Source organism: Cinclus cinclus, chromosome 19 (genome assembly GCF_963662255.1).
Source record: "Cinclus cinclus chromosome 19, bCinCin1.1, whole genome shotgun sequence".
Classification (NCBI taxonomy): Eukaryota; Metazoa; Chordata; class Aves; order Passeriformes; family Cinclidae; genus Cinclus; species Cinclus cinclus.
The window spans coordinates 10,744,550-10,759,904 of record NC_085064.1 but is presented as its reverse complement, the minus strand read 5'-3'; the positions used below and the strand labels follow the sequence as shown (position 1 = coordinate 10,759,904).

General features: G+C 48.2%; 1 protein-coding gene across 1 annotated transcript in view; it reads right to left on the bottom strand.

The window, feature by feature from the left end:
• The window catches only part of EXD3 (exonuclease 3'-5' domain containing 3), a 244,574-nt gene that overhangs the window by 188,660 nt on the left and 40,559 nt on the right, over nt 1-15,355 (bottom strand). The gene's annotated exons all lie outside the window — the stretch shown is intronic.

Sequence of the window (15,355 nt, the reverse complement as noted above, 5' to 3'; positions counted from 1 at the left end):
AGGGTAAACTGGTAATAAATCTCCATTTCTTTTTTCCCAAGGGAAAACAAACAATTTAGACAATTTTTTCTCCCTCCCAATGTCTGTATAGCTTAGTGCAATGTGCATCCAGCAGAAAATGAAAAGAGATCCATTCTCAGATTAGCCAAAATTAAGTAAGGTTAAATGAGCAATGTGTAGAGCCAAAGCCTACAGCTCTGTGAAATGGGCAGCTCCCAGGGGGCCAGCAGGGATGGTGGATCTTCCACAGCCACCAGAGCCACTCAGTGCTGGGTGAAGGAGGAGGGGAACAGTGGGGCAGGAGTCTATGGCCAGCACCTGCCCCACACAGCACCACAAGGTAGCAGGGGCAAGTCCTTGCAGATATGAAAATCAACAGTTGTGAGCCAGAAAGACAGAGAAATACTAAGTAATCTTCAGGGACTGCCTTGACCAGACACACTTCAGGTGTTAACAGAATGGTGGGCTTCACGTCATGGGTCCCAATCCCTTGCCTGTGGCAAACCTCCTTTGTCTTCAGGCCTGTTTTCACAGCGTTAATTTCCCTCACACCCCTCACTGTGATAACCAGAAATGCCAGAGAGTTGACAGACTCCACGCAACTCATTTCTCTCCTTCAGAAGCCATACATCTACTTGCACCCTCAGGTCACTGGGTATTTGTGTTTGCCATATGTGAGGATCAGTCACTGGAGGCCACTACAAAGGCGAGGCTCAATGTCAAAGACCAAATCAAAAATAATAAGGTGGATGAGCTGCTTCCCTTGGCCACAGACACACATTGTGCCACAGGTAAGGAGGGAACACCAACATGTCTGTGCCCCTAAAACAGCCATCCAAAGGTGGGCTTGCTGTGGGCACATTTCCTCAAGCACTTTGAGTGAACACCTGGCTGTATTTCACCACTTGGCTAGTGCTAAGACATTCTACTAAGACATGAGCTGTCCAAAAGCAAAGCAACTCATTCTCATTAGAATCACAGAATCTCCTGAGCTGGAAGGAACCCACAAGGACCAGAGAGTCCAACCCTTGTTCCTGCCCAGACCCCCCAACAATCCCCCCTGTCCATCCCTGGCAGCGCTGTCCAAACGCTCCTGGAGCTCTGGCAGCCTCGGGGCCGGGACCATTCCCTGGGGAGCCTGGGCAGTGCCCAGCACCCTCTGGCTCAGGGAAGAACCTTTCCCTCATCTCCAGCCTGAGCCTGCCCTGGCTCAGCTCCAGCTGTTCCCTGAGTTCTGGCCCTGTTACAGAGAGCAGAGATCGGAGCTGCCTCTGAGCTTCACCTGCACAGAAAATGAACTTGGTCAAAACAAGGATCTGCTCTTGCTGGGTCAGGGAATTGAAGCAACTCAGTGAAGGCTCCAAGGTACCAGCACAGGAGCTAAGAGGTGACTTATGTGCCAGGACTGGGTGCAAGGGCATGAGAGAAGGGCAGGAGCAAGACCTTTCTCTTGCAGCTGGGATTCAGCTGTTTGATCAGCCAGCACTTTCACTTGCTCCATTCTGCCAGAACACACATCTTTCCTTATCACATATTCACAATACTGACTGCACATCAGGTAGTGACATCTACCCTTCAGTGATCTGACAGTTGCTGGGGTTTTATGTGCTCTGTCATGTAGAAGACAAGACTCCAGCTGAAGGCAAGCTCACATATCAGCCCCAGGATAGGATTTCTCAGCTTGCTGCTCCTGGGGCAACGTGAGCTGATCAGAACCCCAAGCCCCTGGAGCAGAGTCATCAGCACTGCCAAAGGATGTCAATGCACAGGTGGGTATCAGCATCATCCAGATGTGTTTTTTAAACATCATGTCTTATAGAAACTTTAAAACAGTATCTGTAATTTTAGAACAGAATTTATCCTTACAATAGGCAGCCTTTCCAGGCAGAACCACTTCCTCTGCTCCCAGACCCTGCATTTCAGAAAGCACAGAACAGCCAGGATCATGCCATGTGGAAACACCCACTCAGTGTCTGTTGAACAACACCTCAACAAGGCTGAAGGAAACCTCAATGGAGAGAAACACCAGATGTGACTGAGGGAAGGGGGACAGTCAGACCAAGTGGCAGCTCAGAGACACAGAGCCTGATCAGAACCCGTGAGCAATGGGACAGGTGTCTCTCCCGCCCCCAGGTACCGGGAACCAACAGTTTGAGGGCCAAGGAGAACCATTTGAAAACATCCACTGCAATAATCCTAGTCCTCAAAACTATGGAGGGTTCCCTGAAACCCTCTGGTTTGCTGGGGAGGAGGTTGGGATTTTGTTTTATGCTTATTTGCCTCTTGTTTTTGTTCTGGTAGATAATGTTCATTTCCAGTAACTGTTGACCAAAGTGGAAAACGAGGATTTAACAATAAAGTGCAAGAGTCCATCAGAAGTAATGGCAACCTATGTGCTCTTGTGAAACAATAACACACCATCATAAAACAAATCAGTGCCTTTTAATTTAACAATGTAAATTACCCTCCCACCTGCTGTGACTCTCCATAAGGAGAAAAAGCTGGCAGCTTATTTACCAAGCTGTCTATCCCAATCCCATTCTGCACTGGCCTCTTGCCCTGGGGTTAGACTGTAGGACTCTGTCATCTCTTGCACTCGTATGACCTAAGAAAGGGAATGTGGCCTTTTTCCCACAAGCCCAGAGTGAGAACATCATAAAAGCTGAACTTTAGCCCCCTTTTTGGGCAGGCAGCACAATAGCAAGGAGGATGCTGTTACTCCCCAGAGGCTTTGCTGCTGAAAAACATCACCAAGCTCAAGTAAAAGGTCAGTAGTTAGGATTGCATCTCTTGTTTTCTTCAGTTTTCCTCCTCCGTCAAAGGGAGTTCAACATTTTTTGCACACCCCCCTCCCTCCTTCTGAGAAATGCAGGAAGGAAGTGCTTGCAAAATAGTTTAATTTAAAAGAAGGCACAATCACACACAGCAAACCCTGCTGCAGCCTCTAAGCAGGACATGTCCACTGCTCCCAGTTCCCACTGCAGCGCAGACGAGTCCCTGCTGCAGCAGAGCTGTCCCTCCCTCCCCACACACATGGGCAGGGTTGTGCTCCCAACACCTGGCCTGGAGAGCTGTGGCGACGTGCTGCAGGCAGCCCCTGCTCTCCCAGAGCACACAGCACATCTGCCCAGGGAGCCAGTGCTGTGCAGCAGGACAAGAAGGATGCAGGGAGCCCTGCAGCCTCTCAGGGCACTGCATGGTACCAGGTACCAAGTGGCAGCACCGTGGTCCTGGCTGCAGGACAGTGTCACCTCCTGTCTCTCTCATAACTAGTGCTTGTTTGATTTCACAGGATGTTCTTCCACCAAGGCCTGTTACTTGAACCTTGCTAGGGTTTGGGAAGGTATTTGGGACAGCTGGATTTAACGTGACCCTTTTCTTCACTAGATTTATGCGAAGGAACCAGAGTGGGTAGAAGCAGCTGTTATACTCCATGCCTTTTTGCAAAGAGGAATGTAGAGACCAGCAGGCTATTATTGGAAAACTCCTTCATTATCCATCAGTTTCTGCTGTATGACCACATATCCAACCTAAACATCATTCTTCCCAGGCACATGGTATTTTTTGTATCCCTGGGCAAACAGCACTTACTATAACAAGCCTATTTCTTAGTCTTTTCCAAGACTCTGGCTGTCCCAAGGACTTCCCTTGAGCCATGAACCACAACAGCCACGTGTCAGGACAGGCTGGCAGTCCCTTCCTGCTCTCCCTTCTTTGAGAATTCCCAGTCCTCCCAGCCCAGTGTCCTGAAACAATCCCCTTGGTGCCCACAGCCTCTCCCAGCGCCTGCAGCAGATCCGGTCCTGTTCCGGTGTCCCACGTTCCCCTCATTGCTTGTGGGTTCAGCTCCAGTTGGCATTCTTGGACTTCATGGGACACTGCCAACAAACCACACTCCTGTCTCTTCTTTAACCCATTGCTGTCACAGTGCATCATTAGATTAATGAAATAACAGTGCATGAAGGACCTGAGCAGAATCACACCCATGAGCACTCAAGTGGTGCCTCCTTCCAAACAGGATGCCCAAGACAAGCAAACACACAAACAATTATTTTCTAGAAGGAAATTTTAAAATGCTGCACACTTAACACGAACACTTTCCTGTGTACAGTCACCCAACTTCACAAAAGGGAAGATGACTGCTCTCCCAAACAGGGAAATGGGAGTACCAAATGCCACCAGCAGGCTGGGGGCTGGGGGGCTACAGCAGGACCTGAAACCAGGTTCCTGAATTTGGCTTTTTTTATTTTAAAGCTGACAGCTTCAGCCCTCAGCATCTACACCCAGCACTGAGCATAGGGGAAACCTGCTGTTCTCTACCTCTAGGCCAGATGGGTAAACTTTTGGGATTAATGTTTTCATAATCAATCAGCCAGGGCTGCTGGTTATCACCCATCCCAGCCCAAATAACTTCTTACCTTCTTTTCTTTTTCACTTGCTGTTGCTTATGTGAATTTCTGATAGATTTAAAAATAAGTGTTAGTACGGCAGAAATACCTTCAGCTTTAAAATGAGGGTTTCATAATCCTGCATTCTTTAAAGACCTTACATGAAAAATTATTTCTGTCCTGAAGTGTTGTAAAGGATTTAAGGAGCTTACTGCCCACCCCATGCCTGCTGGAAGCCCAGACAAAGGACAATAAAAATATGAAACAGACGAGAAGGAATGAAAGAACCCCAGAAAGGCACATCTGACTGGGAAGAGGAGGTGCTCCTGCAGGTAGTCAGGACAGAGCCTGACTAATCCTTCACTGAAAACAACTTTTCTACTATCTAATCTGAACCTCCCCTGTTGCAACTAAGGCTGTTTCCTTTTGTCCTATCCCCTGGCACAGAGCAAAAGAGACCAAACGACCACCTCACTACAACCTTGCTTCAGGTACTTATAGGGGAGGAATTCCCATTTCAAGGTTTGTGAGGATACTAAAGCCATACTGAAAAATATAAACACAAATAGTTGATTTAAGGAATGGTTAAAAACAGGTTGCAGAGCAGACAGATCTGAAAATATGACCCAAATATTGTAATGCAGCATTTAAGCAAAAGCAGTGATACAGGGAAAAATATCCCAGTTCAGTTCTGAGACTCTTCTTGGAGAGAATCCTATTCAGCAAAGGTGATCCAGTCATAGGTGAGGCTCCCACATGACTTGGTTCCTCCTTCTTTAAGGCATCACAGATGGCTTTGCCTCAGCGCTGTCCTGAAGAGCTTACAGAAAGTTCTGTCTCTGTCCCAGCACCCACAGTGACCCATACATCACCCGGGGTGCTCTACACCCCAGAGCATCCCCAGCATGTCCTGGGCAACCACCAGCCAGCACAGCAGCTCCTCAGCCAACATCCGCCCTTGGCCTCCTTTCGTCCCTTTCTCATTTATTGAGATGCTTCTTTGAAGGGGAACTTTGATTATGAAGATAGTTAATGATAAAGGGAAGGGCAGCAAATGTGAAGTGCCTTCTGCCAGAGGAGGCTGGCTGGTGCTGGGCCCCAGGGCTCTGCTCCCAGGCTCTGCTCCTGCTGTTTATTGCAGCTGGGTGTTTTCCTCTCACACTCTGTGATTGTTTGGCTGAGTTGGTGATGGATGGTGCAGAGGGCTGTGTCTGCAAATGCTCCTGAGCCATCAGGAAGCTGAGGGGGCCTTGGCCAGCACTTCCTTCCTGGATACAAGGGGAGGACAGAATGGGAAAAACCTTGGCTGTCTCTCACCCTGAGAAAAGGTCTCCCCTTCCAGCTGTATTACAGTAACAATATTTTAATCTTGCACAAGATTATAATATCCTTCCTCTCTAAGTATAGCTCCACTGGCAGCTCAGAGAATGAAAATGAACCAACAATGTAAAACTCAGTAGGTGGTGCTAGAAGCTGAACAAATGGAGGTCCAGATTGGAAGAACCCTATCTTCAGCCAGGATATAAATCACCAGTGATCACACCTGTCTAACCCAGGACTGTACTCCAAGAGCAACCAGGACTAAGAACTTCAACTGGAGATGTAAAATGTACATAATCAATACACTGAAAATGTGTCCCTCTGGAGAGATTAATTCCTGTGCCTGTTTTAGAGAGTGGATCTAAACTCAAACCACAACTTTTATTACACCTAAAAAAAATAAGGCTGCAATGAGCAATCTATGAATAGTCTGACCAGGTATTTCTCACAAGCACCCAGGATGTGTTAGAGAGACTTGAATGTCTTTTTCCCCAACCTCAGCCTCTAGGTCCTTCTGTGGATGATTCATGAATCTCCATGACATCCTGATGTATCATCATCATCTGTTCACAGTAGTAAAAGTACATGCTGAATATTAGATAATAGATATGTCATGCTACCACAGGAATTTTTATAAAATTTTTGGGTTTTTAGTCCCATATTCAAACCCATGGATTTTAAAGCAAGGGCTTTAGTGTAGGCAGATCTTCAGAAACCCAAACTGCTCTGCCCCAGCCATGTGGCCTGGGACAGCCAGAGCAGGGCACATAAGTGGTGACTCTGAGGACCCCTCTCCCTGCAGGCCCAGCAAGGGGAGATCCCAGCAATCCCCTCATTTGTCTATGCAAGTTTGCCTAAGCCAGTCTATAAAAGAGAGGAATAAATTCTCAGGACACTTGACAACAAAAGAAAAGTCACCAAACCTGTGAGCCGACAGGTCTCCTAACAGCCTCTATTTCTGACAAAGGCCTCTGACAAAAAAGACTTCACCCATGAACAAAAAGTGGGGAACAATGGGAACTGTCAAAAAATAGCTCTCACATCAGAACTAAGAATGCCCCTTGACACTTCCAAAAAAGCCCAGGCTGAGCAGAGCCTGGGAGGCTGCAGGCAAAGTCCCTGGCATCCGACTCTCCCAGCACAAACTGCCAGCAGCACTCAGTGAGGCTCAACTCCCACAGCCAAAGATGGGGATGGAAGAAGAGAGAAAATTTATGGCAGCTCTGAGCCAGAACTAACAAATTCCTGTCTATCCAATCTCTCCAGCAGGGACCCTGACCATTGGACTTCATGGGACATACCTGACAATGGTGTGTTCGCATCTTCCCCTACTGCAAAGGGTAACCAATCACCCAAAGCAATTAATGCAAAAACGAAGTTATGGAAAAAAGCAGAATGATTTGTCTAACACAGTAATAAACTCCAGTGCTCTTCTGAACTGGTGAGAACTCATTAAAAAATTGCTAGAAAAATTTTCAACCTGGACTAGAATTCTAAGAATGCTGATATCCAGATGTGGACAGGAAACCTCAAATATCCAATAATCTTTATGGCATGCAATTTAGCATTGATTCACATGCTTTGCTTTATTTGTGACTCAGCATTCTCCTTCAATAGTAGTAAGAAAATAAATAGAAAGCAAATCATGCTGAATGAAAACTCACCCATGGGCTGGTTACTTGAGTAACTGTCCTGATTCATCCTCCCAAAGGTGGCACCAAATCAGGATGCTGAGGTTGGAGGTCTAAACCAAGAGATGCAGCCCAAGCTCTTACTTCTGGAAAGAAAATACAGAGTTACTGTCAAACTGCAAGAACTTCAGCCTTAGTGAGAAAGGATCCTGTGTGTGGTCTCCTGTCCTTGAATTCAGCAGGAGAATGGAGAACCTACATGCATGTGCAACTTGGTGTAGGAGCCCCAGGACACGTGCCTGAAGATCAGAGAATGCAGTGGGAAACTGAATCAACCAAGAAGCACTAGAAAGTGGCATGAGAGTACATGGAAGGTAAAAAACAACATAGAGTTAAAAACACAGCTGGGCTCCTGGAATAGCCTGAGTACCAGATTTGAACTGCACAAATAGGAGTCTCTAATGCTCTTCACCTGAGTAGCCAAACAAAACTCCTGCACAGGGTGAAGAGCTGGACTCAATGGTCCTGAGGTCCTTTCCAACTCAGCAGATTCTGAGAATCTGTGCAAACCCCAGACCTACCTAACCCCAATCCAGACAAACAGGCCATGTGAAAGCGTGTTTTTGCCAAAACTACACTGCTCCTCCTCTTTGTTTGCTTGCCCTTCCACTCGTCATTATATCTTGTCTGTGGTAGAGTTGGGAACAGAACCCCTGTCTCCCAAATCCCAGTCCAGTGCCTTAACCACCACATCCTTCCTGCTGAATCACACTGCAGGATTGTTTATCAGGAAGGAAATTCCCCTTTGAGAGCACTCACTCTGAGTGTGCTGGTAGAACACAAATGCTTAGAAAAACACAAACAGAGGCAATAACAAGTGATTGAAGTCCCTGTGCTGGCTGGAGGCACAGCAGCACCTCAGGTTTGTTGTGGAGCAGTGGAAGTGAGGCCACACGGAGCAGGACATGACACAGAACAAACAGTGCTTCCAGATGGCCTCCCAGGAACAACCTCCTGCTTCCCACATATGATCCGTGACTCTGGAATTCTCTCCCCCACATTTAGCACAAGGTGTATGTTGCTCAGGGCCATTCAAAAGGTTTGGATTCGCAGAAGGCACTGGGAGGGTCACCTTTGGGAGCAGCCAGCTGTGGATGTGATCCAGAGGGTCAGAATTAACCTCAGCATCAAAGGGCCCTTGCTTTCTTTAAGGTCTTTAGCTCCAAAATAAATAAATAAATAAATAAATAAATAAATAAATAAAAGAAAACAGGGTGTGTATGAGGGGAAGATAGCAAAAATGGAACAAATATGTATTAGCCTAAACACACTTTACCCTTTGGTCTCCAAGAAAACAAAAAGGGCTGTAATTCATCCATGATCTGCTGAAAAACACAAACCCACTGAAATGGCAGATTCATGGTCCAGGACTCCAGGCAGTGGCTTTCCAGGTTGTGTCCCATGGGACCCCACTACAGTAACCGACAAACACAGGCTTGGGCAGATGGCAGAGCCTGGACTGGATTTCAGTACAACCCCTTTAAATATCATTATATAGGAATTCCAGCAGGACCTGAGGACTCCTGAGGGACAGGGAACCAAAGTCTCCATCTCAGCAGCATCCTGGGGTCATACCTGGATCCAGAGCAGCCCTAACAAACCCCTAGATGGGGCTTCTACTACAGTAGAAGTTTCACACCAGAAGACACTTTGAGGCACTTCAATTCCTATGGACAGTAAAAGAAGTCACAATTTCTCCTCAGGGCTTCTTTTGATCTTGACATAATCTGGAATCCCCCAAGTCTCCTTTTTTGACTTCATATGAGAGCAATTCAGGAATTAACATGAAATGTAATTCCATTGTTCTCCATTCAAAAGGCTATTCTCCCATTCCTTGCCTGCTATTTTTGGGCTCAGAATCCAGTTTGTAGCTTTTTCCATTAGGTCTAAATCAAATGTGTTCAGAGAGAGAAGATAAGTGCATGTGCTCAGTCCTGCAGGATGCTGTGATCAGTGTGCAGGGGTGGGTAATGGCCCATAAGAAGGCAATTGCTGGAATGGGTGTCTCCTGCTTGGTTCAAAGAATTCCCTGTTTGGAAACCCAGCATGGAGCAGCCAAAGGCAAAGGCTTCTGCAAAGAGCTGCCAAACTGCTTGGCCAAGGACTGCAGGCTTTTCTCCAGAGCAGGTGTGGTCACTGTTCAACTCTTGACTGTGATCTCGAGCTCATGGCTGGTGCCCTGCAGGAATGTTTTGCATTATATTCCAGCCAAATGAGCTAAGGGTGCACACAGTCAGCCTGACTAATGCAGTGGTGAGGAACGGATGGATGGATGGATGGATGGAAGGATGGATGGACGGACGGACGGATGGATGACGGACGGATGGATGGATGGATGGATGGATGGATGGATGGATGGATGAGGGATGGATGGAAGGATGAACAGTGTCTGACACATGCCCTGCCTGTAGCTCACACCTGCCCCAGGGGCAAAGCAACCCTCAGGTGGATTGGGACAGTGTGAACAGAGCTCCCATTCTGCTTCCTCAGCAACAGCTGAGGCCACAGCCACTGCCAGAAAGGGAACTGTGGGCCCTTCACTGGTTTCCTTCTGAGTGATTTCGGTTCAAGCAGGGCTGTTGTTGGGCTGGAGTGAACAAGGTGCTCCTGACCCATGCTGGGAAAAGCAGGAATTCTCCCTCCTGACAGTCTGTTAACTCTCCATGGGATCAGTTCTGGGTTGGTATCTCAAACTCCACCCAAGCTGGTGCTTCCCTTAGTGCTCAGTAACATAGTAAAGTGACTGTATAAAAAATCTTATCTCTCCTTAGAAAATGTCCCCAAAACAAAAAAATGAGGTTTCTATTCTGCCTGGGTATGGAAAATATTTGAAAATGTGAAGTGAGAGTAGCTTAAATCTTTAGAAACAAGAAAACAAAGCAGTACCATTTGTAGGCCTCTCCATATGGGGATTTTGAAGCCTATTTCACATTTTTACAACTTTCCTTTTATTGCTTTGGTGTTACAGAACATACAGACACACACAGCAAAAGATATCACAGAATCACAGAATATCCTCAGCTGGAAGGGACCCACCAGGATCACCCAGTGCAGCCCCAGTCCCTGCCCAGACCCCCCAACAATCCCCCCCTGTCCATCCCTGGCAGCGCTGTCCAAACGCTCCTGGAGCTCTGGCAGCCTCGGGGCCGGGACCATTCCCTGGGGAGCCTGGGCAGTGCCCAGCACCCTCTGGCTCAGGGAAGAACCTTTCCCTCATCTCCAGCCTGAGCCTGCCCTGGCCCAGCTCCAGCTGTTCCCTGGGTCCCCTCCCTGTCACAGCCAGCAAAGACTGAAGCTGTGCCTCAGGAGGAAGCTGCACATTGCTCTGAAGTCTCCAGTGAGATGGACCCCTCCCCAGAAAAAAAAAAAAAAAAAAAAAAGAGTTCAAAGATGGGTGAAGGAGCTGTAGTCCTAGGAGTGCCTGTAAAAGCATCCTCTGAAGACCTTAGGTGTGTTTTCACTGGCTTTTATGGACTTTGGATTCTGTAATCAAATCCAGTTTAGCTTCAATTTAGCTCCTATCAGGTACAAATTGAGCACTTCACTCTTCATAATGCCCCAGCTAAGTTACACTACTCAAAATCTCTGCTTAAATTCTGGAATCTCAGGCTGCAGTGTCACAAATGACCTCTCTCCCAAGCCCTTTCACAAGCTGTGTCTGTAGCATATGTTCTTTCAAAGTGGGCAGAAGTGAAGAGGCTCAGCCTTCTCTGCACCTCAGGTTGAAATGCAAATCACAGTTCCACCTAATTTTACAGACTTCCCTTCATCACATAAATCTTTAACTACTCAGAAATAGAAACTTCACTTTGCTGTGATATAGAAAGAAACCACTAACACAAGCAAAAAGTAAAAACGAAAATTCCAACCAGGCAGTGTTCAGCCAGTGCCTGCCATGACTCTGGGCCTGTGTGAAGAACCCGAGGCTATCTCCCTTTCCCTCCAGCAGGGCTTCAGGAGCTCCCATCTGGACAGGGCTGCTCAGCACTACCAGGATCACTGGCACAGCAGAAGCAAAGGGGCCAGGACATGACCCTGCCTCCTGTTCCAATTCATTTGATTGGAGCTTATTCTAAGAAGACCACTTCACTTGAATTGAATTTTTATTAAATTATTATTGACTTTTGATAATTTCTGGGAGTAATTTAATCATTTCCCACCATTTGTGCCATAAGATTCATTGGAAGCGCAGAAGGCTCAAAGCAGAACACTCAGGGCAGAAGCTAGCAGAGCCATACTCACTCCTCCAGAGAACACCCTCTGCCTCACTAGCTTGCACATTAAAACTGGAAAGCAGCTGACAAAACATGAACAGATGTCTGTCTAAGTCTGTTAGATTTTCAAGGCCATCCCCTGAGCATGGTGAAGCTTGCCAGCTTGACAGGAATGTATTTTTCATGGAATTTCTGTCCAAGTTCTTAACATCAATAAGCAAATTGCTGTGACACCAAAGGCATAAGTACGTAAGTACCTGAACTGCTGGAGAAAGCCCTGGATACCATAGAATGTATCTCCCTGCATGCCTGCAGAGTTCCACAACCCAGCTCTCCCTGCTCATTTCACTCTTACCCATCAACCACCTCCAGCCACTGGGAAAGCGAACCCTGGGACACAGCCCTAGAGGCTCAGGCTCCGGTGCACTCACAGTGCATTCCCTGGTGCGTTCCCGATGCACTCACGGTGCGTTCCCGGTGCGTTCCCCTGTGGGTTCCCTGGTGCATTCCTGATGCGTTCCCGGTGCGTTCCTGGTGCATTCCCAGTGTGTTCCCGGTGCACTCATGGTGCCTTCCCGCTGCGTTCCCCTGTGCGTTTCCTGGTGCGTTCACTGGGGCATTCCCTGGTGTGCTCCCCAGTGTGTTCCCAGTGCATTCCTGGTGCGTTTCCTGGTGCATTCCCTGTGCGTTCCCTGGTTCACTCACAGTGTGTTCCTGGTGCATTCCTCGGTGCGTTCCCCAGTGTGCTCCCCATGCGTTCCCGGTGCACTCCCCAGTGCATTCCCTGGTGCGTTCCCCGGTGTGCTCCCCATGCGTTCCCGGTGCATTCCCCGGTGCGTTCCCCAGTGTGCTCCCCATGCGTTCCCAGTGCATTCCCCGGTGCATTCCCCGGTGTGCTCCCCATGCGTTCCCGGTGCATTCCCCGGTGCGTTCCCCAGTGTGCTCCCCATGCGTTCCCGGTGCATTCCCCGGTGCGTTCCCCGGTGTGCTCCCCATGCGTTCCCGGTGCATTCCCCGGTGCATTCCCCGGTGCATTCCCCGGTGTGCTCCCCATGCGTTCCCGGTGCATTCCCCGGTGCGTTCCCCGGTGTGCTCCCCATGCGTTCCCGGTGCATTCCCCGGTGCGTCCCCCGGTGTGCTCCCCATGTGTTCCTGGTGCATTCCCTGATGCGTTCCCCAGTGTGTTCCCTGGTGCATTCGCCGGTGCACTCACAGTGTGCTCCCAGTGCGTTCCCCAGTGTGTTCCCTGTGTGTTCCTGGTGCATTCCCTGATGCGCTCCCCGTGTGTTCCTGGTGTGTTTCCTGATGCGTTCCCCATGTGTTCCTGGTGCGTTCCCCGTGTGTTCCTGGTGCGTTCCCCGTGTGTTCCCGGTGTGTTCCCCGATGCATTCCCTGTGTGTTCTCCAGTGTGTTCCCTGTGGGTTCCTGGTGCGTTCCCCGTGCGTTCCCGGTGTGTTCCCCGATGCGTTCCCTGTGCATTTCCCAGTGTGTTCCCTGTGTGTTCCTGGTGCGTTCCCTGTGAGTTCCCCGATGCATTCCCTGTTCGTTTCCCAGTGGTGCGTTCCCTAGTGCACTTCGAGCACGGAGCAGCCACAGGGCTCTGGCACCCTCTGCTGAAAAATGCGCGCAGGGCCAGGCTCCCTTTGCTGCATAAATAGCCCGGAGTTTAACATGTTTTATCTGTTTGCTCGGTTATTTCTGTAAAGTTACACTGATCACAGCAGGCCCTTCTGCCCCGGGTTTGCTCTGGGAACTGCGCACAGCCCGCACAGGGACATGCCCTCCTCTCCTGTCTCCGGGGTCACCTAAAACCCCCGGGTTACCTAAAACCCCTGGGATTTATTGTTCTTTCCACCTCCCAGCACTACCCAGCTCACTGCTGGCAGCATCAATCCTCTGTCTTATTTCTGAAAGATTTGTACCTGGGAGGGGACCCCTCAGCCACCTGAGGGAATCATCACTGCAAGGGAACTTCTAACCCTTCAGTCCCACCACTGCAAGATTCCCTCAGCAGTCGCCATGCCACCTGTGGCACACAGCTGCTGTGACCCCTTCCTGTCCCTGAGCACAGCATATCAGTCGTGGAAGAGGAAGCCAAAGCTGTGCCTGGCACGGGGGGCTCTGTGACACCCCCTGCACCAGGACAACCTGGCACTGAGAAAAGACAGGGAGGTGACCACACACACCTTGGTCATGCATCTGACATGTCCAGCCCCCAGGGTGTCACACAGAGACACCCCAAGGTGCTGACTGTGACCAATGACACACACCCTGCTGAGCCAAGTCACAGTGCCCTGACCCTGCTGTGCCGCATGGGAAAGTTCCCGGGGAATAATGAACACCAAGAACAGAAAATTCTGTGTAAAGACAACAGTGAAACAGAAACCTGATAGTTCGGGATGTGTTAACTTCAGAGGTTGACTTTCAGTCTTGTTATTGTCTGCATTTTTCTGAATTCTTGCTTCTTTTGTACTGGAGTGAAAGGAAGGCTGTGAGGAGGTGCCAGCACACCCTGGGTAAGCCATAGAGAGCACACGGGCTGAACAGACTGGCACTTTTCAGTGCTATTTCAAAACCATGCAGGCCGTACTTAACTTACCAAAGGGTCTGAACTTCAGGAGAATCTCAAATGATCATTTCACTTCAAACCAGCACCTTGAATTAAAAAAACAACAACAACAAAAAAAACAACCAACCGACCAAAACAAAATTAAAAAACAAAACCAAAACAAAACAAAAACAAAACAAAAAAGAAACAACAACAGCAACAAAAACAAAACAACAAAAAAACAAACAAACAAAAAAAAAACCCAAGGAACAACTCTGGAAACGGGCAACACAGGATTTCTGCCAGAAATAAAGTAAATTAAATTTCTTAATTTCTTAATTAATTCTTAAATTAAAATTCTCAGCAAATAGAAAAATAGCTCAGTTGAAGACACTTCACGAATTTCATTCAAATTTTTGGCTACTACTGAAAACCACTACAATATAGAAAAATTTGGAAAAATTTAAAATGGCAGGGGACTGAATAAAAGGGGTGATTGCAATAGTAACATGTAAATCCTTCTAATGAGGAGATCCAGCAGAGTTACTTTAAATGCTGAAAACTCAGTCTCTCTTGAACTCTGTCACATTAGAAGAGCTTACTTGGCTTGCTTTTTTCCCCTCCTAGAACTGCTTTGTTAACACTATGAACACAACTCCGCTGGGGACACAGTGCAGGACTTCAGCACTTGCCAAACAGAGCGAGGGCTGCATCAGTGTGAGTTCTTCAGACACTCTGACTGCCTCCCAGCACTTGGATTTCAAGTTTAGGCAGCAGTGTTAAGCCAGTATAACCAACATCTGTCCAGTGCTCTCTGATGGAGTGTTTGTTCCCTCCTGGATCGCTGAGGAAGCTTTATTATCGCTCATAAGCATATTCAGTTTTGTTTTGTTTTTTTTTTTTTTTTAAGCATGAAGCATCCTCCAGAGTCTGATACTTCTAAAAGGCTTGGCTGGACAGGCTCTGGCAGCAGTGGCTGTGGCAGCTGCAGCCATCATGTCACCAGATGTTTCTCCCACCTTGCCCTGCCAGGACAGCACATCTGGCTGGGTGCCTGCCCACCCAAGGCCTCAGCTTGCTGTTCTGGCACATTAATGAGATGATGATGACATGAGTGGATGAAAGGATTTGTACAAAACCACTGAGCTCTGGGCTAACACACAGCAAGGCACGAATGCCTGAGTGCAGCTGCTG